Raw genomic sequence first — 27,908 nt, forward strand, 5'->3', positions numbered from 1 at the left:
GTAATAAACTGAAGTTCTTACGATTGGGAAAAGCAGCTGTTTTCATGTTGAAGAAACAACCACCACGAGGAATGACCAAAGACTATTCTTAGATCATAACTACTGATAATTTTAAGCATTACTGCACCAGACATTACTTAGTTTAATCCATATGATAACTCCATGAGGTAAAACACTTGCCTAGGATTGTCTTTCCAGTTTGTAGACAAGAAAGGTGAGGATGAAAAGGTGAGGGAACCTACTCGGAATCACACAGGAACTGCTGGAACCAGAGTAAGTGAAACCTCAGTTGATCCAGATCTAGAGCCTGAGTTCTTAATGCCCCCAGGTGCCATGTTAACATTAAGAAACAGCAACACTACTATCTCCACACATGTAAAGAAAGACATTGCAGACCCAGGAAACTAAGACATTGGCCTCTCCATGCCATAGAAATCTACTTTCTTACCCCCAGAACAGCTCTCACTAGCAAGACATATATCATTTCTGAGCTTCTATTTTTCTCACCTGTAAAACATATTATAATAAATCTTGTTCCAATAATGAAGATGCCTTATTTATTTCCAAAGCCCGCTGAGAAGGTGGGATGTAATATCCCACTTTTACCAATGATGGGTCACTTTTCTCCAGCACTGAGCAACCAAAGCATAAAATTGCATTTACGTTTTTCAGACACAAATTCATACAAATCAAAATGTATGTTTTCTTTACTTTCTTCATGAGGCCAACTGTCTTCCTCTGGCCCCCTGCTAATTTTCCTGATGATGTTTGAACAGAACATGCTGATTTGGGTAATTCCATGTCCAGGCACAAAAGTAACTGATGACATCAGCACAGTTATGGGAATTAGACTTATTAGTTAATTACAGAACCAGCAGAGGGAGCACAAACCCTGCATAAATAATAACTATTTCTTTTAAGCTTCTTAAAAAAACAGTAGCAGTAGTCATAGGGAGAAATACATTTAAAACTAAATTACCAGTAGTCAGAAGATGGTCTCTGGTTCCTTGGAATGGTGTTAAGGTAGAAATCCAATATATGGTCCATACAATTTAGATTCAGATATATGTTGCCTTCTTGGGTATCTAAGAGGGAGAAAGTGTGTGTGTGTGTGTGTGTGTGTGTGTGTGTGTGTGAACACATGTACGCTTGTGTGCCTCTTGGTATCATGGTGATACCCTCTCCACTGGTGAATTAATTAAAATGAGATGATAAGACTTGCCTAGAGTTGACAAATATTTACTTGTTCAACCCTGATATCAGAGCAGCTTTCATTTTAGCTCTTCTCATCCTGATAAAGTACTGAATGAATAAACCAATTTTATCCTTTTAAGATGCAATTAAGGCTTACATTTAAAGTCCTTCATGGGAGAAGAAAGATAAAAAGTAAGAAAAAGTAAGAAAGATAAAAAGATAAAAAGGCTTACATTTAAAGTAGAAGAAAGATTTGACACAAAATAGCATAATGTCTACTGGTAAAAAAAAATCATATATTTAAGGAACTATCAGCCTTAAGTACTGCTAAGATTTTTAAATAAATGGCCATACTTTTGAGTTTGAAACAGATTTTGTTGACCTTTTTTCCTGCAACAATAAATTACTGATAGACAGTCAAGAGACTAGGTCCCCAACCAAAATAACACTTCCATATAGACATGGAAGAAAAAGCGCACCCTTTTATCGGGCCTTTGATAAGTTGTGTCAATTCCTTTAAAGATAGCTATGACCACCCACCCAACTACCCCCACCCAGCAAAATGTAAAATTCAGCCAAAGAGATAATATAATGAAAGACCTGATTTCTCTGTCATGGATTTCTTCTGTTGATTTTGAGAGGATGGTCTCCCCATCATTGACATGGGCAAATCAAGGAACACGTATATTAACATTGAAATTATACACATCCTGATATACTACAACAAAATGTTTATTTCAGAAAAGTCTTCTGCAGAAGTGGGGAGGGGAACACATTTCAGCTTTAGCGCACAGTCCGAGAGCTGCCGAGACTCAGCAACAGGGAAATGGTGTTGATGAGGAGACACTATGTGTTCGGTGAAGAAAGGCCCCAGTGCATGACTGTGTGACTCAGGTGAGAACCCAGTCGGGGTATGATGTGGGCCTGGGCTTCCACCAACCTCTCCCCAAGGCCCCGTCCTGTGGCCCTCATCTATTGGCTGCAGTTTACTTCGGGCGGGTTTACTTTCCTTATGGACACGATCAGAGGAACGGGAGGGAGCTGGGTGGTCCCAGTGGGCGGGCTCTACTAAGGTGCCTGCAGTGATGGTCCTTACTGACCACTCCCAGGTCTGATGTCAACACCTGTCTTTCAGAGACTGATGGCCTCTTAGTGGTGCTTTCTCCCACACTCAAATGTTGCTCTTACAGGGTCGGGTAACTCCCTAGGCCTGAATGCTGTGTCTCAGCACAGATATTCATGAATCCTTTTTTCCATTTAATTGTCCCGCAACATTCTGCATATTTGAGGTTTTAATGGCAGAGTAGAATTTACAGAACTCCTACCATACACCAACACGGTGTTAGACGCCTTGGCTGCATGATCTCAATTCTCAGAAAGAGCTTTAAGACTTACGCACTCTCTCTCTCCTTTTTTAAAAGATTATTTATTTATTTATTTATTTGACATACAGAGATCACAAGTGGGCAGAGAGGCAGGCAGAGAGAGAGGGAGGAGGAAGCAGACTCCCTGCCAAGCAGAGAGCCCGATGCGGGGCTCAATCCCAGGACCCTGGGATCATGACCCGAGCCAAAGGCAGAGGTTTTAGCCAACTGAGCCACCCAGGTGCCCCCGCACTCTCTTTTATTCCTAGTTCATAGAGGGGGAACCTGGAACTCGAGCAATTAAGCAAGCTGCCCAAGGTCACACGAATTGCATGTGGTAGTCAGGAATCACATCCGTGTGTCTGTCTCTGTGAGTCCAGGCATGGCCTTCCCATGAGAGCGCAGTGTGTTACCCATTTCAAGTGAAGAAGGAAGATGATAATGTGCAGGGAAGATGGTAGGATCCATCTGTTATTAGAACTCTCAAACAGACATTGTGGGGATTTTTTTGTTCGTGTTTTAGGCAACCAAAAGTTTGCTGGTTTGGGAAACTAACAGCAAACGAAAATGAGCAAAATAATCCCACTGAAAAAAATACCAATCAGTGAGAGAATAATGATTGGGAAAATAATGATCTAACATAATGCTAACATTCTCTCCAGTGATCCTTAGTGCCCGTGTCGTGAGTTGTGTCCTCCACGGGAAGGAGCTTTCTTTTCCATTGTGATGGCTAAAGGTCATTACAGACCCAATCAACAAGCTAACTAGCTCCTTATCTGTCGGAGTCATTAAGACCAAAATAAATGGGACCAACTGTCTGAGACCTCAAATCCTGATTAATCTTAACAATGCACTGTAAACCATAGGTTTTCTATGAATTAAGAAATTTAAAAATTCTCTTCAGGGAGCATATTTTGTACCCCAATCATTTTCTTTATGATCCCATGTTTTCTAAATGAAAAGTTTAACATTGAGTGTGATATAAACATACTCTTCCCGAGTTTTCTTAGCTGATCAAGAACAAAGAAAGAAATCAACAATGTTTATTTTCACTCAACAAATGAATTTAACACAGCTTATGTATGGATTACTCATGACTATAGGGATTCATGTTAAACATCCTAGCACTCATTATAACATGTATCAAAGTAGCCTCAGAATGAAGCCACTGAGAGAGACCAGTACAGCATCTTGTCTAATCATGTTAGGAAATAACTGAAAATCCTGACCCAATAATTTATTTCAGTAAAAACAGCCAAGCTTGAATAGAGCTACCCATTGGTCAGGCCTCTGCTCTGTGCACCCTTGTATCTGTAGCATGTCGCAGCCGTTCCTGGCCAATTCTACAGGTAACTCAGGAAGCTATATGAACTCAGGATAGGTAGTGTAAATGTGGAGAACCCAGAAATCTTTAGTGGAATCCTCTGGACACTCGCCCCACTTTGCTGTATAAACACCAGCGAGATCGTGTCAGTGAAACTCATCTCATCTACGTACAAAGCACTGATGCCCACAAATGTATTTACGTCAAAAAAGGAGGTAGTCTGCTTCACGCATCGGTTTAGAGACACTGTCTCTGCCTCTGTACCCCCAAACACAAGTTAAAGTTCTTGTGGTCATCTGGAAAAGAAATGCAAAATTTCCCCCCATGGATTACTGGTTTGCTTTCTCAAAAAAACCTGGAGATAATATTAACTCATTTAGATGGTTCTGGGGACAGCGGATGTCAGAGCACAGACATGTGCACATGTGTGAGAAAGTACATGTCACGGCAATGGCCACGTCATCTATGGCCTGAGCTTCCCTGAGGACGGGGGTTCAGCCATGGGGCGGCCAGAGAGAGGGCCATGATTCACTCTAGCAGGGCCAGAGCCTGGACAGACTCGTCTTTAATTGCCTGGTTGTCATCTCTGAGATACTCCTGGGTGACATTGTGGCTAGAGTAATGAAGAAAATAAATACACAGAATCCCATAGATTCCAGGATCCTGAAATGCTCTATTTATTTGCTCAATATTCATTAACGAGGAAAAAAATCAAGGTTTCATCTTTCACGTTACGCATCGATGCTGTATATCATTTTTGCTTGAGTGTAAATGGTGATGTGTATTCGTTTAATGATATGAAAACCAAGATGTCAAAGGCATTATGAATCTGCAGTGATGCTGTTCTACGTGCTCACAATTTTTTTTTTTTTTTTTTTGACAGTGGAAGTCTGTAGTTCCAACACAGGGGTAATCAGCTCAAACAGTCTGAATGGTAATTTTGCTCTGGAGGTGTCAAATCATAATTTCGTCACAGAAGTGTCACATAGCTTGTGAACCCTTAAAAAGGAACTTGATTCCATTTAAGGTCTAGAAGTTTTCATCCTATTGTATAATGTCACAAAAAGTCTCAAGCATTTTAGGTTGGGTATAATGGCACGTCGAGAGAAAACTGAGGCTCCACTTGGCCTCCTGATCCCTCTGCCTGTGGTGCTGGAAGTCCTGTCCCATTCTCTCAATTAACAAAAGCAGTGGCCATCACCAGATACCACCAGATACCAGGTACAGGCTAAGCACTTGGCCTCCATTATCACGTTTAACTTTTTCAATTTGCTTTTGCCACAAGATTTACTGGTCACACTTTTGCTAATGAAAACGAGAGGCTTCAAGGGAGGGCCTGAGTATTACACATCCTGCATGCACTGGTCTGTCCTGGTTTGGATCACCAACGATGGAAAGGAAATGGCGGAGAGAAAGGAAAGGATCAAGTCCTAGCCTGGCGAGACAGATGGGCACACCTGCAAAGAAAAAAGGCAAGCTTCAGGAAGAACTCGTTATCTTATTGGGGTAGCGGTGGCAGAATTCCTGTTTTCCTGGGGCTCACTGCATAGTGACCTCAAGCAGGGTCTACCTTACTCTGTCAGACTTGGGAAGGAAAGATCTAGCAACACTGAGAAGCAGACGGCTGAGACTACCATATGGAACAGTATTTGGGAGCTTACTGGTTACTCAGTGTCAAGAGGTTTTGTTCCAAGGACAACCCCACTAGTAGCTCGGGGAACCAATGTACCATTCATGCACAACTATTTACTGTACATATCGTATCTATATGGCATATAAAGACTTTTATCATAAGTGGATATAAAGCCTAAAAAATAGAAAAGGGGGTCTCTCTCTCTTTCATGTTTTTTTGGTTTCTGCATCTCGAAACTGCTCTTCCTACCCATATTTCTTCCTTCCCCTCAGATCCAGCATCCCCTATGGCAAAAAAAAAAAAAAAAAAAAAAATCCACTTCCTCAGGCGGCGGGGTGGAGGGTATGGTCTGAAAATCCACTAGGACAGGTGGTTCTGGGCTATGGAATCTGAGGGGATTTGGAAAACAAAACCCTAATTAAGCAAACAAAGTATCTCTTTCTAATTTGCTAAGAAATACCTCTGAAAGGACCAGAGTTGAAGAACAAAACCATGCCACTGGACTTCCCCAGGATGACGCCAGCCGGATCTGAGGGTCAGAGAGCAGCTAGTGGGAAGTCACAATTATTGTTGGGTATTATTTGTGTTTAGTGCCAGAGAAACGATTTTCTTTTTGCAATATCTCCGTCCCAATAAAATTAAGAACTTAGTGTAGGATCCAAATGCCCCCCAAAGGAGTCAGCTTAAAAAAATTTACTAGCTCTCCTGCCACCGGGATTTATGGTTTCTTCTTTAATAGTTACAGTCTGATACACTATAAGTTTCTTCGGTCACTACACAGATTCATTTATCTTTCTTTTGAAATACACAGCGAACATTTTAAACAAATTCTAGCTGTCCAATTTGGCTGAATTTTACATCGAGGAATGAATTGTAAAGTGGCTTTGGAATGGGTCTCCAAAACAAGACGACCTTAAAATAAAAACAGATACTGAAGACTGTATTTTCCTGATTGTCAGTCAAGCTAATTACGCTTCACTCTAAAGCTTTGTCTATCAGGCAAGAAAGCAAAAGGCAATTGGGGGCTCTCTCCTTGCACAGCCTGATGTCTGGGAATATAGCACCAGTTTTTTCACAGCAGGAGGCTGCTGTAATTGGCAGTTCCATTTTCCCCTACTAGAGGGTAATTCTCAAGCGAAGAAAACACAATGTTAACAAGATTTTACAAATCTGACATATGGTATTCTATCTAAAATGACCAACAAAAGTTCCTTCTCTCCCCAAGCAAACAGTTTTCACTGGATAGGACTATAAGAGAATGTGATAAAAGAGGGTAAAGGCACCTGGAGTTCTTTTAGGGCAACAGTGTATCTGCGATCATAAGCAAAAAAAGCAACAAGAAATAATAGCAATGAAAGGTAAGCCACTCAGGGTAGTTGTGTCCCAGAGAGGTGTTGATACAATGACAACAAAAACCTCACCTAGAACACCAGGCTTCATTAATGATATGTGGTCATGCCTAGGACACTCCAGGCGAGGATTCAGACCCAGGAGAGGATCCTTAGTGAGTCCATTAAAGTGGGGGTAGGGCTGGTTCACAGTCTGAGTGCACAGAACCTAGAGACGGGTCGTAACTTATCTTCATCCCTTCCCTAAACACACAGAAACTTTAGAATGATTTTTTAGGGAAGGCCCAATTGCCTTAATGTGAATCCAAAACCTTGTGATCTTAACAGAATTCTTGTTTAAAACCATATACCCCGGGCGCCCAGGTGGCTCAGGGAGTTAAATGTCTGCCTTTGGCTCAGGTGATGATCCCAGGGTCCTGGGAGCTAGCCCTGAGCTGGGAACCCCCGTGAAGCGGGGAGTCTGCTTCTCCCTCTGCCCCTCCCCCTGTTCATGGGTGCCAGTGCATGCACATGCTCTCTCTCCCTAAATAAATAAATCTTAAAAAAATTTTTTAAAAACCCTATATACCCCCAATGAAGTCTCTGGATTCTTTTAATATTTTTTAAAGATTTTATTTATTTATTTGATAGACAGAGATTACAAGTATTCAGAGAGGCAGGCAGAGAGAGAGGAGGAAGCAGGCTTCCTGCTGAGCAGAGAGCCTCATGCGGGGCTCGATCCCAGGACCCTGGGATCATGTCCTGAGCTGAAGGCAGAGGCTTCAACCCACTGAGCCACCCAGGTGCCCCTCTGGATTCTTTCTTAACTAACAAAGGAATGCAAGAAAGAATACTCTAGTACATAAAAAGCAGAACAGAAATGTACAACAGCTTTCCAGGAAAAGAGCAAGGATTTTTCTCCCCCTGTCTCCTGAGCATCATTTCATTCCCTCTTGGTAAGGCATTGGGTAGATTCCAAAGATGGGCAAAATGGATCCCGAGGAATTCACCCTGGATTTGCTGCTAAGTTAGACACTGCTCATTGTCTGTAGCTCTCATCTAGACACTGTTGCCAGACCTCGTCTGAGGTTACATCTGCCCCCAGCTGCAGAGATGGTGCATGGACTGGAGATTCGTTTTTAGGTTGGTGATCTCAAGGGGATTCCAGGAAGGGGTTTATGAGCATTCACAGCCACTAGGTACTAGAAGGAAAGTCATGGAGTCAAGGCGAGTCCTAATTTTCATGGGGAATTAAACTGCTTTTTGTTACCACCTGGTGACACATAATTGAAAATCAATGAGAACCTGCCCAGGTGAAGGAAAGAAGAACAGCAAGCCACTCTTTTGTTTCAGTGCACTCAATAGCACAGACGCTCCCCGTTCTCCAGCAACAACATTTGCTTCTCTGGGGAAACTATTTGTGCGTTCCTGTCCATTTCTTCTTTCCTTCTGGGATGTGCTACACTGGTGATTCCCAGTAGCACCTGAGCTATTTTCAAGTAGTATAAAGACAGGCTTTGAATTAACACTGAATCACGTAACAAAAGAGAGTTTTACTCTCTCCATTGTCTTGCTAGCCTGAGTCTCCGATATGAAAAAGTGGGAATCTCAGTTTGGTGCTGATACAGCTTTTGTACCTGGCTAGTATGTGCTAATCTAAAAGCAAGGCAGGAAGTCAGAGTGCCCAAAGGACACTAGAACCCAGCTAACATCTAATAATGGAATTTCACTGTAATTCATTTTTACAATTATTTCTTCTTCTATGACAAACATCACAGATTCTCCATTCCCAGAAATTAGAGAAAATTTTCACTTATAACAGTTACTCATGCTAGATGAAATCAGCAAGTCACAGAAAGACAAATATTCTATGATTCCACTTGTATGAAGTATCTAAAGTAGTCAAATTCATACACAAAAGAAGTAGTACTGGTTGCCAGGGGTGAGGGCAGAAGGGAACAGAGAGTTGTTTCCTGGGTACAGAGTTTCAGTTTTGCAAGATGAAAACTTCTGTAGATGGGTTGCACTACAATGTAAATATGTTTAGCACTACTGAACTGTTGCATGCCTAAAAAATGGTAAAAATGGCAAAATTTATGTGTATTTTACTGTAACCAAAAAAAAAAAAAAAAAAAAAAAGGAAGAGAGAAGCAGAGAATGATGTGACTATGGAGAAATGTAACGTTGTGGGCCTGTAAGACAGAGAAGCCACGAACCCAGGAATGCAGACAGCCAGCAAATGCTGGAAAAGGCCAGGAAATGGATTTTTCTCTTGAGCCTCCAGAAAGGAAGACAGCCCTGCTAACACCTTGAATCTAACCCAGCAGGACCCAGTGCAGACTTCTGTGAGATAATAAATTTGTGTTGTTTTAAGCACCTCTTATCTCCCTACTCCCTGAAAAACACAACCACTCAAACGTACCTTCCTCTGAGTCACTTCAAGCATATTTGGGAGTGAATGATAGAGATGAGATCCCCGTCTATAGGAAAACTCTTGAGTGCCTCTGAGAACACCTGCTGGTTGGTGAACACAAATCCTATCTGTGGGGCTACAGAAGGCAAAGTTTTCCAGAATTATACCCAAGAAGCATTGTGACCATGGGGAGAGATCAAATTAGTTGCCACATACTTTACGTTCAACTCGAACACAGGCAATGGTCTTCAATTATTCAAGGCACCTCCCTTCCAAACTTTCTCACCATGCTCAACGATGGAAATATGAACCAGGAGTTAAGCCGGGGGACGGGAGGCAGCCATGCTAGATTTACCCCTGGCTTTGCCACAAGCAGCTGCATACACCTGGGCTCGTCCCCTGCTCTCAGAGCCTCAGCGTCTCAACTCTGAAATGGGTTCATCAGTATTTCCCTCGAAAGAGCTGCTGTGAGACTCAATCAAGATGCACAGCAACTTTAGGCAGATGCCTGGGTCCTATGATTAATACGATTATTACCAGGCATTCGGATTCTATAAAACAGCTATCTTCTTTCAGGGAAACAAAACAAAACAAAACAAAACACACCCACCAGATTCAGCACTTCAACATATATTAAGTCTGAGCAACTCCAGCCACCAGTTCTTTGGTATTTTGCGGGGCACGTTATTTGGAGTTATCTAGGATGCCACCATGTCGGGGCAGCCTTGTTCTTGGGGACAGCTCTACCCTCTGGTCAGCTTTGAGTGAAAGTGCCCAGTGCTGTGTGCTGGTTCACTGGGCCACGGCTGTGACAGTGAGGGCACCTAAGAGTTTGAGCCATTTAATGCTGGAGCCTGGCCTGAGTGCTGGGTCTTTCCACAGCTGTCACTTATCAGCAACACAACACCCTAGAGCTATGTATTCATCAAATGCTTATTGACTTAAGCTGTTGGGCTTTTTTTTTTTTTTAACTTTTTCCTTTTTGTAACATTAGAAAATATTGCTTCTGATTTAAATAGTTCTCTTTGCAGGGTGGACTTAAAAAAAAACCAAAGATCCATTTTCTGATTGCATTCGATGAATGAAGGTGAGCAGTTGGGACCTTAAGGCAGGGTTCCCCAACCTTGGCACTACCGACCTCTTGGGCCAGATGGTTCTAGGTTTGTAGAGACTGTCCTGTGCTTTGTACAGTGTTTAGCAACCCCTGGCCTCCACCTGCCAGACGCCACCAGGACCCCCACCCCCAGCTGTGACAACCAGAAATGCTTCCATACACGGCCAAAATAGCCCCTGCTGGCAAAATTGCCTTCAGCTGAGACCGACTGCATTGGAGGACGGTATCAACTCTGAGATTACTAACAGTAGCTGTTTCCTTAAAAAAAATAATTAAAAAATATTTAACACAGAAACAGCCACAGTTATGGCCACCAGTTGTGAATAATTAAAAAGAAGCATTTATTATTTTTATAGAGTCCCTCAATCCAATAGACAGAAATGAAATGTAATAATAAATAAAACTGCTTTGTAAACTACGAAGTGCGGTGTTCATGATTATTACAATGATACTAGCATGCTCTCGCACTGCAGAAAGCAGGGGCCACTTTGAAGAACTGACTTTTTATTAAGCCCGTGCTATGGGCTAGGTACTTTGCTCACACCATCTCATTTGAACTTAAAACTCTGATTTGTATGAACAAGGGAACAAAGGCTCAGGAAATAAGAGTAATATGATCAAGGTCATTCAGCCAGTAAAAGGTAGTGGCAGGATCTTGAATCTCCAAAGCCCCATTCTTCTCTCCCACTCACTGCCTACCAGATGCTGTGGATGCCAGTCTGGAATGGGAGGGAGATATTCGTATGTTCTCTGACAAGCCCTTCTGGCAACAATGGCACATCTATCTAGAGAAGCCAGCCAGGGCTGGAAGAAATCTATAACCAGGAGCTGAAGCCATCTGAGCTGGTTAAGGCAGGCCTAAATTCAGAACCCAAGACCCTATGCGTCAGTTACTCAACCAACCAGTCAAAATCTGACATTTTTAGGGTCAACTCTTAGTACATGCTATTCTTTTCCTTTTTCTTTTGTATTCTTATTCTTTTTCTCACTCTGAGTATTCAGAAAATTAAGCTTTGATGCAAGCGGGAGAAACACACTGCAAATTGACCTAAGTCACAAGAAGGAATTTAGATGCTGTTTTTCCATTTTTGAACTTAGTATTTGTAATGGGTTGAAACGTCTCCCCCACAACACGTTATATGTCAAATTCCTAAGCCCCAGTCCCTCAGAAAGTGAGCTTATTTGGAAACAGGGTCTTTGCCGAGGTCATCAAGTTATAATGAGGTCATCAGGAGGGGGCCCTGATCCGATATGGCTGGTGTCCTTATAAGGAAGAATTTAGACACAGATGGGAAGAAATATTGGGAGAAGACCAGATGAAGACAGAACATCAAAGACTAAGGACCCCTCAGAAGCTAGAAAGAGGCAAGAAGGAATTTCCCGCTAACCTTCAGAGGGAGCATGGCATTGCCAACACCTTGTTTTTAGACTTCCAGCCTGTAAAACATTGAGATGATAAATTTCTCTAAGTCACTGAGTTTGTGACTTCATGGGTGAGGAAAACAAATGTTACAGCTGCCCTAGGAAACTAACACAGTTCCTATTTCATAACCTAATCCATAAGCAGACTTGGGAAAAGGCATATGGCATGTTTTCAGGGGGTTCTAGAATACTGTATCTGCATGAGTGGAAAGCAGGCTGAGCTGTCTAAGGTGGCTTGTCCACTGAGTTGTGCCCGCCATATGCACTTTTTGGCTTACTGCCATGTAATGACAGGGCCCTCACCCATGCTGACTGGCAGCTGGGCCCTCGTTGGCCTGTCTTCCGTCCACCTCCTCAAGACACGTCTTTTCTAGGTCCCAGGCAAAATGGCCTCCCGGCTTTAGGGCAAAGGTTTAGAATGTTTATTCACATGAATTCTAATGGATTTGTAGAAATAACATCTTCAAGTTTCTACTATATAGTTCCATTAACATTTGTATGATGTAAATACGTTCAGAGAAAAAAGGAGGGATATTTACTACACACAGAAACGCCAGTGGCATTACTATTCATGTCCATCTGAAATGTGGGCAAAGACAGGGATAAATGAGTGGGCCATAGGAAACTAAAGCAGCAACAAAAACTTTTCTTAATCTTTCTTGAACTGAAGTATAGCACCGATCTGTTGTCTTGAAGATGACCAGGACGGAGGAAAACCTGTTTGTGGAAAGTTAAAAAGTTCACATCTGGCATTAGTAAATCAAGGCAGAAAACACCACCGCTCATCTCCTCGGTGAGCCAGGCCTGGGCCGTTATCTAATTACGGCACTTCTGGCTTTGTTTGGGCTGTCCGTGCTGCATTTGTTTATAGGTGTTCTCTTCTGCAAATCCGCCTGTGGAGGCTCCCCCTTGTCATTTGTCAGGGGCTAAAGAGCCCCAGGCCAAGAGCAGACATTTACTTACAGAATCTTCAGATTCTTTTAAATAGGCCTTTGGGATTTTGCCACTGACTGTTCCGTGGCAAGAGGCTCTGGACATCTTGCACTGGGTGTTTCTTTTAATTGACTAAGCTCGATGTTGCTGCTCAGAACGACCATAACCCACACATGCCCTCAGTCTGAAGCTTCTAATGACCTTTCTCTGGCCCTCCACACATATGGCTGAGACAATGCAAACATCATTTGGAAGATGAGTAAATTCAATAACACAATTACAGCTACACCAAAGCACCATTTATCAAACTTGGACCACAGCACTTTGTCTCTCTTAGAACCTCTGTTTTTCCACGGCCAGGCATTTGGGGAAAGTCACTAATCAATTTAGGAATGATTAAATTGGAATTTGTAACACTTCCCATTATTAAACCTTCAATCTTCATTACGGCAACTTAATGATTACATCATGGCTGAGAAAAACAAATTATGGGTAGCTGGCATCATTCAGAGAGCTACAGTGGCGAGGAAATCGTCAAAACCACCGGAAGGCTAATATGTGTGGGAGTATGAACGATTGTTGGATGTGTACAAAGGAACACCAAATTGCCATTCCCATTAGGTTAAAATATGCATTAAAACTTGACACAGTGTGTTGGCCTTTACTGTATTCTTGTTCTTTTCCTATAGGTTCAGTTGATTAACCTGGGGTGAATGGATAGGAGCCGGGAAGCCTTCTAAAAATCGATGCAAACCTGGATGTGTGCACGTGAGCTTTATTACAAGAGAAAGTTCCGAAGATCATATCTGATTTCTAATGGGGTGTACAAATAGAGGTGGTCTCTATTTAGTAAGGGAAGCCATGTTCTACAGCTTTCCTCTCGTACATCCTTCATAGGCCCGTTTGTCCTCTTTTTACCAAACTCTGGTCAAAAACTCTTTTATAGGAAATGTTTATTTTCTCAACTCTTTTTAATGAGCTTCCAATGGCTACTACTTCATGCTGATTCTTTGCCGTTTCTACCACTCACCATATCCTCCATGTGCTGGTAGCAGAGAAAACTCAGTAGGGTTACCCATGTGACTTTAGGTACTGACATTCTGATGGATTCTCATTGGGCAGCCAAGAAAGAGGGTGAAATTCAAGGAAGTTGGGGGATCACTAATGGCATGGAGAAAAAGAAAACAGGAATTGGTGTTATACAGGCCCATTTAAACACTATAGAAAGGTAGAGGGTAGATACTGACAACTATGATTATGATGATAAAATAATACTGAGACTTTATCAGGACTCAGATAAGGTGTGTTGATTCAAATTCAGTCTTCACTTGAAGCCACTGAAGTATTGTTTCCTTATTTTACAGATGAAGAAATGGAGGCTCAGAGAAGTGAGGCAGCTTGCCTGGTTGTGGTAGACAGTCTCCAAGATGGCTCCCAATAGGCCCAGTCTAGAATTCACAGTCTTGTCCTCTCCTACAATATATTGAGGCTGGTCTGGGTGACTAATGGAACACAGCAGAAGTGACTGAATGCCACTTCTAAGATTAGCTATGAAAAGATACGAAGGCTTCCTTCATCTTGGGCATTTGCTCATTCGCTCTTGCTCTCAAGGAAGCCAGATATAGTGTCATGGGCAGACCTTCACCATGGTAGAGTCCCTGAGGCCAATAGCCATGAGAGTAAATTTGGAGGTGGGACCCCAGCCCTGACCTGAATCACAGGACTGCTGCCCCAGTTCACAACCCGAGTATACCCACAGGAGAAACCCTGAATCAGAGCTACTCAGCCCTGAGCCACTTCAGATTCCTGACATTCAGAAACCATACGGCAGAATTAACATTTGTTGTTTTAAACTACTAGGTTTGGAGGTAATCTGTTAAGTAACAATAACTAACATACTAATCACATACCTAGTAAGCAGGAGAGCCTTGATTTAAACCCAAACCTGCCTGGCTCTAGAGTTTATGTCCTTAGCCCTCCCTCAATGTCTCTCAATAGTTCCTTTTTGCACCTAGCACCTCTTTTATGGGAAAACATAAATTTATTTCTGCTCCCACAGCCACCTTAGTAGGCACTTGTCGAAGTAGCTGTAGTCTTCCCCAGCCTGCCAATCACCAAAGGAAAAGGTCAAAGGTAACACAGTTCATCATCCAGACAGATGGGAGAAATCCCAGTGCTTAGCAGGTGGGCCCTCTCCCTGGCTCTATCAGCTTTGGAAGTTAATTTTATACACATAGGGTTTCTAAAGCAGACTGCTGTCAATGACATTCAGTGGGGAAAATATACCCACATCTCATAATTACCTTATTTATTTAAAAAGGTAGAACAGATTAAACTCAACAAATACCATCTTCTTCCGCCACAGGGTTTACACATTAGAGTAAATCTGATGAACACTAAGGTCACTGTCTTGTGCTCCATCTTCATTTAAAAATGGATGTGGTAAGAAAAACACCTATATTAAGAACACTATAGATCCATAATTTCCTTGCAATCCAAGCTTCATTTATGGTGAGAGTGCAGAGCGAGTGCTACTATTACGGTGACAGTGTACACTTCGAAGCTCAGAGAATAGAGAGGCATTAAACAAAAGAGGACCAGTGGGATACCCATCCATTTCAGGCCCTGGGAAAGGTCCCTCTTGCCAAGTGAAGGGGGGAAAAATGAGCCGTAAGGCATTAAGAAAGGAGCAAGCTGTGAAATGAACCAAGGGGTAGATGGTGCAGTTCATGACCCTGTAGCCTCATAACACAGTCCTTCAGCCACGGGGTCGCTAATGAAGGGCGATGCCTGGAAATTAATGGAGTGGTATGGGGTGTTCGGGTGAAAATGGGAGCATGGTGATTTTTCTAGCCCTTTCTGCTCAAAGAGTTGGGGCAGAATGGTTATTAAAGCTTCTAGCACTTTGATAAGTTAATATTTCACCATTATATGATTAGAATGAGCGAGCCCAGGCATCAAGCACCCAAGCATCTTCTTTTTGAAAAACAGAAGGGATCACTAGTCCTAGGAAGAAGAAAGAGAATAAAGACATGCTCGTCTGATTCCAAGCTCTGATGAGGCAAGAGCCTTCATTTTCTTTTGTTTTAATTCAAAAGGCCCCTTTAGCCAAGTGGACCCTGCAAAAATCCTCTAGTGAGAGCTCCCATCCTAATCACGTCCTTCCAAAAGCCTCACAAATAGATATTTATGGCAAATACAAAACACCAAGCGTGCTGACTTATGAAAGGCGATTTGTTCCGTCTGTGAATTGAGACCTGAAACCTTTCTACTTTCATGTGAGCTGTCATTTTTCTCCCACAAATGAAATGAATAATTCCTCCTCATGGCAGTCAATTTCAAATTCACAGGGTTCCCCCACCCCTGAACCCATTATATTTTGTTGCATAAAACCCATCTCATAAAATAAACCTCTCAAAGTTGTAAATTAAAAAATAAACATTCTTGAGAAAATGTCAAATGCAGGCCTGAGAGAAAGGCCAAAAAATCCATTTAAGGGAATATTGCAGTGAATCCGTCCCCAGAAAATTGGGGGAAAACACTCAGACTGGTGATTGAATATAAATTCACTGCCTTCAGCCAGTTTGTAATGAAATGAACCTTTAGCTAGGGGTTGCTATATACTTTGAGAACGGACTATAAGATGAGCCATGCCTGCGGTGGAGGGAAATCAAAAAATATGTACCAGAATATTAAAATAAAAGCGAGGGTGAATGAATGGCAGAGGGCAAACGCAGTATTTGGCACCATCTCTGGGTGTGCAAATAAGAAGTCAAGAAAATACTCCTTCCCCCCCCACACCACGGTAGTTGCATTGACCCTACCAAGTAGACTCATACTAAGTGCTCAGGTTGGTGGGTTTTCAGTGGTACATCCTTAATTCTGGAGAAGTCTTCCTAGGGTCTCTGGTCAGCATCCCCCCTTCACGGCTTGGTACATACTTCACCTTACTCAGAAACAGAGCACAAATACCATTGTCGCACAAATATCAGCCTCCAAGATGGCGCCCTCATGCTGCCTTCCGGTATTCATACACTGTGTTCTCCCCTTCCACACTGTGCCAGGGTTGGTTTGTGTGACCAGCCTGGTAGGGCAGAAGCGAAGGTATGTCATTTCCAACATCAAGTTATAAAAGACCCTGCCCTTTCTGTCTTTTGCTCAGTCTCTTCCTTTCTCTTGCTGATCATTTGCCCTGGCAGGGGAAGCCTGTGGACATGGCCTGAGCAGCCCTTCGGAAAAGCCCACGTGCTGAGCAACTCGAGGCCTCACACCAACGGCCAGTGGAGACCCGAAGCAGCCTTGGCAACGGCCAGTCGTGGTGGGTGAACCGCTGTCAACACAGACCCTCAGTCGAGCCTTCAGAGCGCCACTGTCCAAGTGGACAGCTGATTCCAAGCTCACCAGAGACAACGAACCCGGACAACTCAGGTAAGTTTTCCCCAGATTCCTGACCTTCAGAAATGCTGAGACAGCAAATTTTAGTTTTTGTAGAAGCAGTACATTTGGGGATTATTTGTCACACAGCCACTGACAGGTACCGCAACCACTGCTGACTCCACATATCTGAGTTCTTGTAACGTACCAGACAGCGCGTGCGATGTTTCTCATGAACTATCTCACTTAATCCATCACACACACACTACTGAGCGGGTCCTAGGATTCCCAGCGCTCCTTCGCAGGGTTGTAGGAGGAAGAGATGACATATAAAGCACTTAGAAGGCACACAGTCAGGACTTTCAAAATGTTAGCTCTCAAGACTATCCATGCTCCCAGAAGAGGAGAAAATCAAGGTTTTGCAAGAGCAAGTACTCTGCTCCAGATCACACAGCAGGGAAGCAGCAAAGAGTTAGACTCCAAGTGTCTCTGGTTCCAAGGCTTGTGTTCTAAAATCAGGAAGCTTCAAAAAAAAGGAAGCTTCTTTGACAGAATTCAGTGAACAAAATGAAACACACATGATAAGCAAAAGTAAATAATTCCTGGACTATCTATGGTCTTGGATTAAAATCCTCTTTGCATGGGATACTAACAGAGCCAACACTATTTCCAAATGCTCAAAAAAAAAAAAAAAAAAAACCAAAAGAGCCTATAAGAAAATCAAGATTTTTATTTGGTGTAAGAATTTGTTGAATACTGAGGATATCTGAGCCTGAAACTGGCTAAATGCTGCCATGAGTCAGTAAATGTGCGCCCATCTTTAAGATGAAATCGAGTAAGAGAAAGGTGTGTGCGTTACTCGGGCTGAATCCTGAACCTGCAGGGTCACGAACGGAAGTTTCTGTTGGTCGCTTCCATCCTAGCTGTAGGATTAAAAACAGTCAAAGAGAGGTCCAGCCCTCTGATGTGTGTTGCTTTTTGCCTGGAGTATACCCCAGGTGGGCTTATCATCTCTGTAAGATACTCTATAAAATTAATGAGAAATAACAGAAACTACATGCTGATACTCTTTAAAAACAAATCTTGACCAAGTCTCATACAGTTGATTCATCAACATACAGCTTTCCTCTTTGGAGTAGAACCTTGGGTTCTACATAATTCAGGGCTGAATGAACATCTGTTCACGCCTGAGATGGACGTATCACGAGCACTTAAGGGGGGGGGGAACGAAGAAATGTGGCTTGAATCCTATTCTACCTTGAAGAATTCTCTCCTCCTCTGAGGTTAGGAAGCCTGAAAAAAGGCACTGGCTTTTTGTTAACTCATTTCTTTATGACACTGTCATTATTTATCAAAGTAACCCAGCAACTTCAAAGAAAACTGCCACTGAGAGCATCCATTCTCTTTCAGCCCATGAGGAGGAAAGTTCAATTCCATCTGTTTTATCAGTGTTTTCAAATTGTGAAGGCAGCAATTAGTAGAACCAAACCCCGAGGGCCTCTACTTCGAGGAGATGCTTTTTGCCCGTATACACTTGCCTACAGTTGACTGCCCAATTTCCTTTTCCACTGTCATTTGGCTGGCCACGTCCCTGTAACTCCCCGAGAACACCTACCAGAGTCAGCCACCAGCCAGCGGGAGCCCCGGGCAGGCCCCCGTTGGAACTGTTCCAATCCAACATCCACAGGGGAGCTCCGCCCGAGAAGCGGATGCCCCACGGCGTGGCCGCCGGGAAGGGCTTCAGAGCGGTCTTTGCAATTAAAGCATCTCTGAAAGGCCCCAGACTTTTCCTGTTCCCCCTCCTCAGACCGTCTGATCAGATGGATGAAGCAGGCCCAGCAACACTGCCCCCGCCCCCAGCCACATGCCCACGCTCCAGACTCATTCTATCTCCACCAATGTTGTGGACTCTCTTGTATCTGTTTCAAAACAACCAACCAACAAACCCCCAGCCACAGTCATATAGGGCTCCATGTCGTGTGATCTGGCAAAGTGAGACAGACGGACTGAGGAGGAGGGGTGGACGGCGGGAGGAAGAGAAGGAAATCAGGTTATGTGCAAGGGACCCGGCAGTGCACTGGAATACAGTTTCCAATACAGATGCTGGCACCAGGTGTTCCAATAAACCCTTGTGTTTGTAATGTAATTTTACTGGGGGCAATCCAATTACAGAGAAGTTCAAACCACCATCCTTAGGGTAAGACCTGCAGCCAAGGTCTAACTATTAATAACTCTATTAATACTCCTGCTCACGAGACAAACGGTGTCTGCCCTTGGCTTCTGTGACTGCCTATCGGAAAGCATCCTGATCCTGATACCACTGGGGCATGAAGGCCAGCCAGCCCGAGATCAGCCACCACTGAAGTCACTGTTGTCAAAACTGTGGCCCGTAGGATATAAAGTCCAGCAGAGTTCATGGCTCTCAGAGTGCAGCACACAGGGGAGCCCTTGGTGATGTGGTGTGTCCCGCTGCTGAGAACCCCACGGGACCCTCTACAGTCTTTCCCCGCTGAAATGGTGTCAGCTAAAGATGCAGGTGAGCAGGTCATCGAACCTCTTGTCCTCTGCACACCTGGGTCCCTCTGCTGGGGAAGGCTTCCTGAGGCTGGTCTGTTTAGCTCTCTGGTAAACCACGATGAAGGCAGGCTCTGCTTTGTTCTTTCCTGGACATGGTCTCTAGTCAGCTCTTCAAGTCTGACTTAGAAAGAGCTCCTGGGACCTCCTCCTTAACCTGCTCCCCACACAGTCCACACCTGCTTCTGCAAGAGCCCTTGGCTCCCTGACAAGAGGCACAGGTATTTCTACTGCTTACCCCACCACACCAAGGAGGGAGGACCTTCCCTTCCTCGATCGGCACCCTCAGCGGCAACCAGATGATGTTTCAGGCTCAGAAAGTGCTGTTGGACCCACACCTCTGCTCCCAATTCAGTATGTTTATAGCGGCTCCTGCTGCTGTCTATGTACGGCTTTCCAAACTACACGTCCTCCAACAGCTTCTGCCCCAGGACAGTAACAGGACAAGCAGCCTCCACACTTTGCTTTCATAAAGTTACTGACTATTTATATACATGAGTTCATGTACCTCTAACAATGTTGTACATTAGTATTTGCATTATTCTTAATTTACAGCCAGGAATTAGCATTTGGGTAAATGACTTGTCCAAGGCCATGAAAGTCTAATAAATGACAGAGGTGGGATCTGGCCCATTCTGTCCTGACCCTGGAATCTGTGCTCTTCACCTATACGTGCATACCTAACTTATCCTTCCAGGCTTCCAAGCCCTTCGCCACGAGGACTGTGTATGGTGATGAGATGTGTCAGAGGGTAAATGGGTCACAGTACCCATCTAGGAGTGTAGCACTTTGGAGAATAATATCTCCTCTTAACCTTAAAATAGTGAAAAATGGAGATAATACAATTTATTATACTTAATAAAAAGGTCTGATGATAGGCATCTATCTCCTAGAAGACCATGAGCTGGACATATGGAAACCCACTGAGTTCATTGGAAGCAAACAACTCCTTCTTACTTCTACCCCTGAAAAAAAAAACAACAAAATATTCAAATTTATGAACAGGTTGTTCACGGAATTTATAGTACAATTTTACAAATATAAGGGACATCAGAGATTCTTTACTCCACCTCCCTCACTTTATAGAGGAAGGACAGAAAGGTCCAAGAAGAGTGAAAAAGATGAGCAAAACCACAGAGCTGTGAGTAGAGGCATCTAGATTGAACACAGGTGTCCCAGCCCGACATCCTTCCCATTATCCAAGCATGGCAAATTGTTTCAACGCGAAGGGTGCCTCTGACTGATGGGCAGTGGCTGCCTGGAGTGACACTGTGAAGTCTCTAGAGCCACGGGGGTGGATGTGGTGGGGGAACGGGGTGGGGGAGGGGTGCTCCAAGGATAAGAAGGCAGTGAGTGATTAATCACATCTGATGCAAGGATGGGCCAAAAGATGAAAGAGTCAGCTGCTCCCTTCTGAAGTTCTCTATTCACAGAATTGTGTCTGTTTAATTGTAGTGAACTCATAATTTATCTCAAGAGCAATTACATTAATACCATCACAGGAGTCTAGTTCATTAGACTGTTACAAATCTATTTCAAAGGGAAAACACCATTTTGATTTGCAACATGGGATCTCAGAGTCCTGGACTCCTCTTCAGAGGAAAGCCCAAGGAAAGTCAAATGGAGATGAGCTCACTGGAGAGCAACCCAATGGAGAGTCACAAATGCTCACCGTCTTCAACAGTGGCCTTGAGACAGACACACCCTCTTCTATTTGGCTGCCATTCTACTAGGTTGTGTCAGAATGGCTACAAAAGCAGACATTTTTACCTGGTTCCTAAAAGTGACACTGACAGTCTTTGACTCTATTTTCTGAAACATCGTATACCCTAACATACCCATGCAATGTACTAAGAGAAAGCTCTGGTCTATTTTGGGATTGCCCTGAGCAAGTTTAACTGAGTACCTGAAGACAATTCAGGGAATGAGGTGTCCACAGGGCTGGTCTGGGATGCCCCTCAACTATGAAAGGACCTGGAGTTGTCAGACACCCCTAAACAGTAATACAGCCTTTGATGGATCTTGGACTTACATAGTTTCTGAGGATAGAACACTTCCAGTCTTTCTGCTGGGTAGATCCAGAAAACATCATACTTGCCCTGAGGAACTTCTAAGTATCCAACCTCTCCGACTTTCCTCACTACGGCCAGCATGATTGATCCCTGGACACCAGAGGGCTTAGGGAACTGCTAGGGCTAGGGAACTGCTGATGCTTTCCTATTTTGTTATAAGTAAAGTCAACTGTTCTTGTGCACTAGAGAACAACCATGCATACCTTGCCTTTGCTTTATAATCCAGAGTAGAAGATGAAATTTTCCCTCTACTTCAGAGAAGGTGATTAGAGAAGAAATGATTATTATGGTTGTTATAGATATATCAGACACCTGAGCAGCTGACCCAAGCACACAGAAGGGAGAAAGTCACCAAGAAATATCTAAGAGAAGAGCTTTATTCTGAAGCAGTCCGTATGAAGCCACAGAGACATGCCTTTTTTGAACTCACTCTCCCTGCCTGCAAAGTCAACAGAACGAGGATGCGAGAAACAGCAGTTAACATAAAGCATTTCGGCTGGGCACACTTTAGCGCCCAGGGTAGCTCTGTCAACGATGTCTTCACAGCGCTGTCAGTTGTCCCAGGGAAGAAATGTGTCCTGGGCTCACCAACACTGACGAGCTTCCAGAAGAGGAAAAATTTATTTTTTTAGCTCACCAGTTATTATGATGACGGCTATGATAAGGCTCTTTCTGGCTTCCTGTCACTATCTCTTGTCTGGGTACCATGGCTGCACTGTGCTTAGGCAAATATATGCCTATTCTTTAAAGGGCAAATGTGGAGGGGATGTAAGTTTACTGCATATGCTATAAAGGAGGTCACTTAGCTGGTTGATTGTGTTGTTCACAACACAGAACCTTATAGAAAAACGATGTGGAAGGATTTAGCAAGAAGCTAGGAATATAACTGTCTACTAAGCATTTGGTCCTGCTTTCTTAGAACCACAGCCTAATCAAGAATTTAGTGGGGGAAAAGAGTCCACTGATGGTATCAGTAAACTCTGCTTCAGAATTAGCAGTGAAACACTCTCTGCTTTTGCTTTTTCCCTGATTTGTCTTCAGAGGATGGACAGAAAGTCAATTTTCTTTGTCCCTTTTCTAGGAATGACAAGTACAACCCCATTAAAAGAGGAGTTGGGTTTCGCTGACAATGCCCGGAAGGGTGTCCCAGATGGAGAGGACAGTAGACACAGAGGCACAGGACCATGGCACTCCTGGATGGATCTGCACACAGGATGGCTGGTGTGGCAAGTTTGGTTGGAGGCAACTAGAGAGGTGAGTGGGCTGGGAGAGGCTGGATGAGGCTAAGTAATGGGAACCATATAGTGACCAGAAGAACTTGCCTCCATAAGGAAAAATGTACCACAGCACAGTTTTAGAAGAATTTTGACTCCTGGAGATAGTGTAACAAAAAGATTGCACGAAGGAGAAAATGGACTAAGGTAGGGACTAAGGAAAGAGGTGTAACAATCCTGGCAAAGGTGATGGGAAATCTGGGGTGGAAATGCAGATGGACAGGAGAGATAATAACCGGAAGTTAGAACTGGCAGGCACGGACAGGTGAGTGAAGAGGGAGAGTCCAGAACATTCCCAAAGTTTCTAGTTTGAGTGACTGTGGGGGGACAAGGATGACGTCAAGTAAGACTTGGAAGGTAAGAGGGAAGGCAGGAGTGTGGCTTATAAACCTTAGGCTTGAGGTACACTGACATTTGAGCAGAGATGTCCTAAAGACAGGGCACAGATCTGGGTTCTGGAGAACAATGGTTGACTTGGGAGTCGCCTAAGTCAGGACTGCCCAGAGTGTGCAGGAGAGAGTTGAGGTCAGAGGAGCTTGGGGGATGGTTGGTCAAATGCCCCAAGACCAGGGTAAGAACTGGTGGGTATGATGGTGGAAAAGTCCTACAGTGTCATCTGCTGTAAGAGCTTCAGGACAGAGCTGGGGAAAGAAGACAGGCTGTGACACAGAAAGTCAAAAAAGAAAGCAGGGACAGACTGGTCTTTCAAGATGACTTTCTTGAAAGATGACTCATCTTTCAAGATGATGTTCTTTTCAAGATGACAGTCAGAGAGAGAGAGAGAGAGAGAGAGAGAGATATGAGGCAGTGCCATCATGGGGAGGAAAAAGTGGCCTGGGAAAGGAGTGAAACCCAGAGCCTTGCTATGCCTGGTGGGGTCTCCAGGCCAGGTGCATTAGCATCACACATGGACTTGTTAAAAATGCAGAATCTCAGGCCTCTCTCTCCAGAGTAAACGAATCAGAATCTGCGCTTTAGCGAGTTCCTCCGTGATGGGTTTGCATATTCCAGTCTGAGAAGCTGGTTGTAAAGGAGGCTTGGACTTCTGTGGCATAGAATGGGGGGCACCTAGGAAGAGGGAGAGCAAACATTCTCCTGCAAAAAGTGCAATTAGATTACAACAGGAGGAGTGATTTTTAACCTTAAAATGAAGCCAGACAGGGCATACATCCTAATCTTTCTTCCTTTCCTCCAGTTTCCAACAAATATACCTGAGTGATGCAAGTAAGCATCACTTTCTCTGGTCTCAGTTCTCTGACTCGTAAAATGAGGATAACGAAGAATTATTGAATTCTGCAATTAATTTAATTTTTAACCTCATCAACATGATGGGATAGGAAATACATTCCTCAAATCCTCTTTCTATCTTTGTAGAATGAGGCCATTACAGATTTTGAACCAATGACAGAAGGACACTTCAGGAGTTCGGATCGAGCTCCTACCTCAGACTGTTCACAGTAGAAGGAGTTTTCCTACCACTGTTTGGTTACTACAAGTCTGGAAGCTTCGAAGTCAAATACAGTTTGCCTTACAAAGAATTAAGCCCTAGCTTCAGGATAGATGGTGTTATCTCATTCTTCCAACAACTTCCTGAATGAGATCTCTGTCAAGTCCAAACTTACTGGTAGCAGGAAATGCTCATTTTAAATGGTAAGACCATGAGGGGCACCTGGGTGGCTCAGTGGGTTAAACGGTAAGACTATGAAAAATGGTTAGTTTGGTGTTTTTATTTTTTTTGTTTTGTTTTGTTTTTTAATGCAGGCACTGCAAGAAATGTGGCTTGCATGCAAAGGATGACAATTAAATAAGTCAACTTTGGGAAAATTGGCAGGTAATCTGATGTGTGTTGATCTATCCATCTCCACCCCTAATGTTTAAAAAGAAATTTGGAAAAACTTACAGGTGACGCAAAGCTGATAAAAACCTATCATTACAACCACAAGGCAGCCCATGTAGCATCTTTATCAATTAACAACATGTCTGGCAATGATGGCACATGACTCCTTGTTTCTAATTTCTTTAAGTGAATTTTAAAGCTATTACCAGGGCCCTTGCCAACACACAGCAAGGGATGTGGCTGAGCAGCTTTCGTGCAAAAAAACCCTTCATCTTCATCAGAGGAAGTAAGTGGATCAAGCTGACAGGGAGCTGGGAAACAGCACAGGGCAAGGACGGACGGGCGTGGCCAGGGAACTGGAAAAATCATCAGCCCGCTACCAGACACTGGGGTCGGGGAGATGCTGGTGGCTGCAAATGGCTCACTTTTAGGTCAACAGCTTGAATCCGGCTCCAATGGGCAATAACTCCAAATTCTATGGCCTGTGTAAGAGCCCATGGATGGGAGGGGTGGGATTCCAATCCAGGCACAAGTACGCAGCTGGGAATTTCCATGGCTTTAGAGCTGGCAGGGCTGGAGAGGAATCTGGGAGAAAAATGATCATTCAGCCGACCAATGTGATTTTTCAAACCCTGAAAACAACCCCATTAAACCAACAGACAAAAAAAGCCACACACTGGCTTAGTGGTTACAGTTTCTGTTTGGGACAGTGAAAACGTTTCGGGTGCCGTCAGTGGGGACGGTTGTACAACCTTGTCAATGTCATTAGTGACACTAAATCGTACGTTTTAAAATAGATGAAATGGTAAATCTGAAGCTATTCAGATTCTGCCACAACAAAAAGAAACAACAGAAACAAAGAAGCAGCCAAACATTTAATTTATCCAGTCCACGAAAATTTCCTCAGTTGGCCAAGCTGGGAGGCAGAGCTGATAGATATTTTGTGTTGTGATTATTCGTGAAGCTGCCGGCAGCTGATTGGTAGAGATGACACTTAAACCTTATTACCAGACATGCCAGAGGTCAAACATTTAATTTCATATCAGAAAAACTGAGTATTTTTGGGGCGCCTGGGTGGCTCAGCGGGTTAAAGCCTCTGCCTTCGGCTCAGGTCATGATCCCAGAGTTCTGGGATCGAGCCCCGCATCGGGCTCTCTGCTCAGCGGGGAGCCTGCTTCCTGTTCTCTCTCTCTCTCTCTGCCTGTCTCTCTGCCTACTTGTGATTTCTGTCAAATAAATAAATAAAATCTTTAAAAAAAAAAAAAAGAAAAACTGAGTATTTTTGAAGTATCGGAAAGATATTAATAAATTAGCTTTAGAAAAACCCTTAAACCTATAGTCTATTCTAAGGTAAATCTACCCTGTGGAATGAAAATCTCTTTTCCTCCAAAGTTCATGTGCATTGTATTTTAGACTACCCCCTACCACCAATAAACTGGTTAAACATATAAATACTCAAAACGTCCTATTTACATGGAAATCAAATGGATTTCTATAGTGAATATGATAAAAAAAAAATTGACCGATACCGATTTCTAAACAGAAGCGATCTGAATGTCGACTTGCTGTACCGTTTTTTTATTGGCTTCTGTATCTGCAAACTTCGATGTTTCCTAAGAAACAGTTTTAGGTTTTGAAATTCAAGGCACTTGATGGCACTTAGTATTTAATTCTGTATCTTATAATCAGATGGCCAAGTTCTTCTTTAAAAATAAGATACAGAGCACCTGGGTGGCTCAGTCGGTTGAACAGTCAACTCTTGATTTCAGCTCAGGTCATGACCTCAGGGTCCGGGGATGAAGCCCCACATTGGGGTCTGCTCTTGGCAGGGAATCAGCTTGAGAATTCTCTCTCTCCCTCACCCTGGGCTCACTCTCTCTCTCAAAAATAAATAAACCTTTAAAAAAAAATGAAAAAAATACAAAGGAGACAAAAAAAGATTTTTTTTTTTACCCCTAGAAAAATAACACCAATACAGTAAATCCTTACATAATAAAATGGAGGAGAGGGACCAAAACTGTCTGCACAACTCCCAAGAGAAGGGTGTCCTCCGTTTCTGTGTTTTCTGGGAGGTAAACTCATCAGTTCATTATCCTACACAAGATGAAGACGTCACAATTACCTGACCCCACCTAATTACCACTGAGACCGTCTGGGACACATCAGAGCTCTTTCCTCTCCTGATACTCAAGCCTCCTTTGGCTGAAAAGAAACTTTTTTTTTTTTTTTCCCCAATTCAGAACACCACCATTAAGTAGTTAAAACATTTGCAATCTAGAATTTCTGTGAAGGTCTAAAAATGGTTCTTGCGTAAGCCAATAATTTCTGTGTTGCTATCTGACGTACGTGCAGAGAACTTTTGGAACCCATGTGACCTTCTCAGTGATTTTTCCCTCACTGCTGCACGTGAGGCCTTTCACTGCTCACTGTTTAAAGTGCTCAACTTTGAGGCTATTTCTCAACAGGACAAAGCCTCCCAGAAACATCACCTCATGAGAAGCCCAGAAACCATTTTCTTATCTCACAGCAGCGTGCAGGAAAAAACACATCATACACCTACTGCAGGCTGATTTCCTCCAATTTTAGATAAGTGCTTTTCAATAAGGTTGGGATCGAGGCATTGGGCTTTTATATTTCATGAGGGCAAATGCAAGGCACCGAGTGTTGTCTGATTTTTAGATTAATTGTCTAGTCATGTGCCAGCACAGGTCCACTAGCTACTACATCAAATCCCCCTTTGAGGGAAATGAACAGAAGTCTGAATTTTCTCCTACGAGCTTCCTTGGGGTGAAAAAGCCGAGCCTCTTGGGCTGAAATGAACCAAAGAGAATGAGGTGTACAAAGACACATGTATGATTTAAGGAAAAGGTGGCTATGAGGAACTAAACTTAGCCTGCCCCCAAATACCTCTATCAATTCTCTATCAATCTTTTCCACTTTCTCCCATGCTGCTCTCCTTGTCATTCCTCAGGCCACAGGCAGTTACTTTCAGTTCCTCCAATAAGCAAGGACCTTTATGGCCTCAGGGCCTTTGCATGTGCTATTTGTCCTG

The 27,908-nt window shown here is 43.4% G+C and overlaps 1 protein-coding gene and 1 long non-coding RNA gene across 2 annotated transcripts in view; one reads left to right on the forward strand and one right to left on the reverse strand.

The window, feature by feature from the left end:
• Window positions 1–27,908, reverse strand: part of PDZRN3 (PDZ domain containing ring finger 3) — a 239,845-nt gene that overhangs the window by 69,663 nt on the left and 142,274 nt on the right. The window lies entirely within an intron of this gene.
• LOC116579619 lies at window positions 1,938–24,705 on the forward strand. The gene is made up of 4 exons (XR_004281349.1): window positions 1,938–2,088; window positions 16,925–17,153; window positions 22,827–22,999; window positions 24,394–24,705. It is a non-coding gene; the product is annotated as an uncharacterized LOC116579619 (long non-coding RNA).

Source organism: Mustela erminea, chromosome 1 (assembly GCF_009829155.1).
Source record: "Mustela erminea isolate mMusErm1 chromosome 1, mMusErm1.Pri, whole genome shotgun sequence".
Taxonomy (NCBI): Eukaryota; Metazoa; Chordata; class Mammalia; order Carnivora; family Mustelidae; genus Mustela; species Mustela erminea.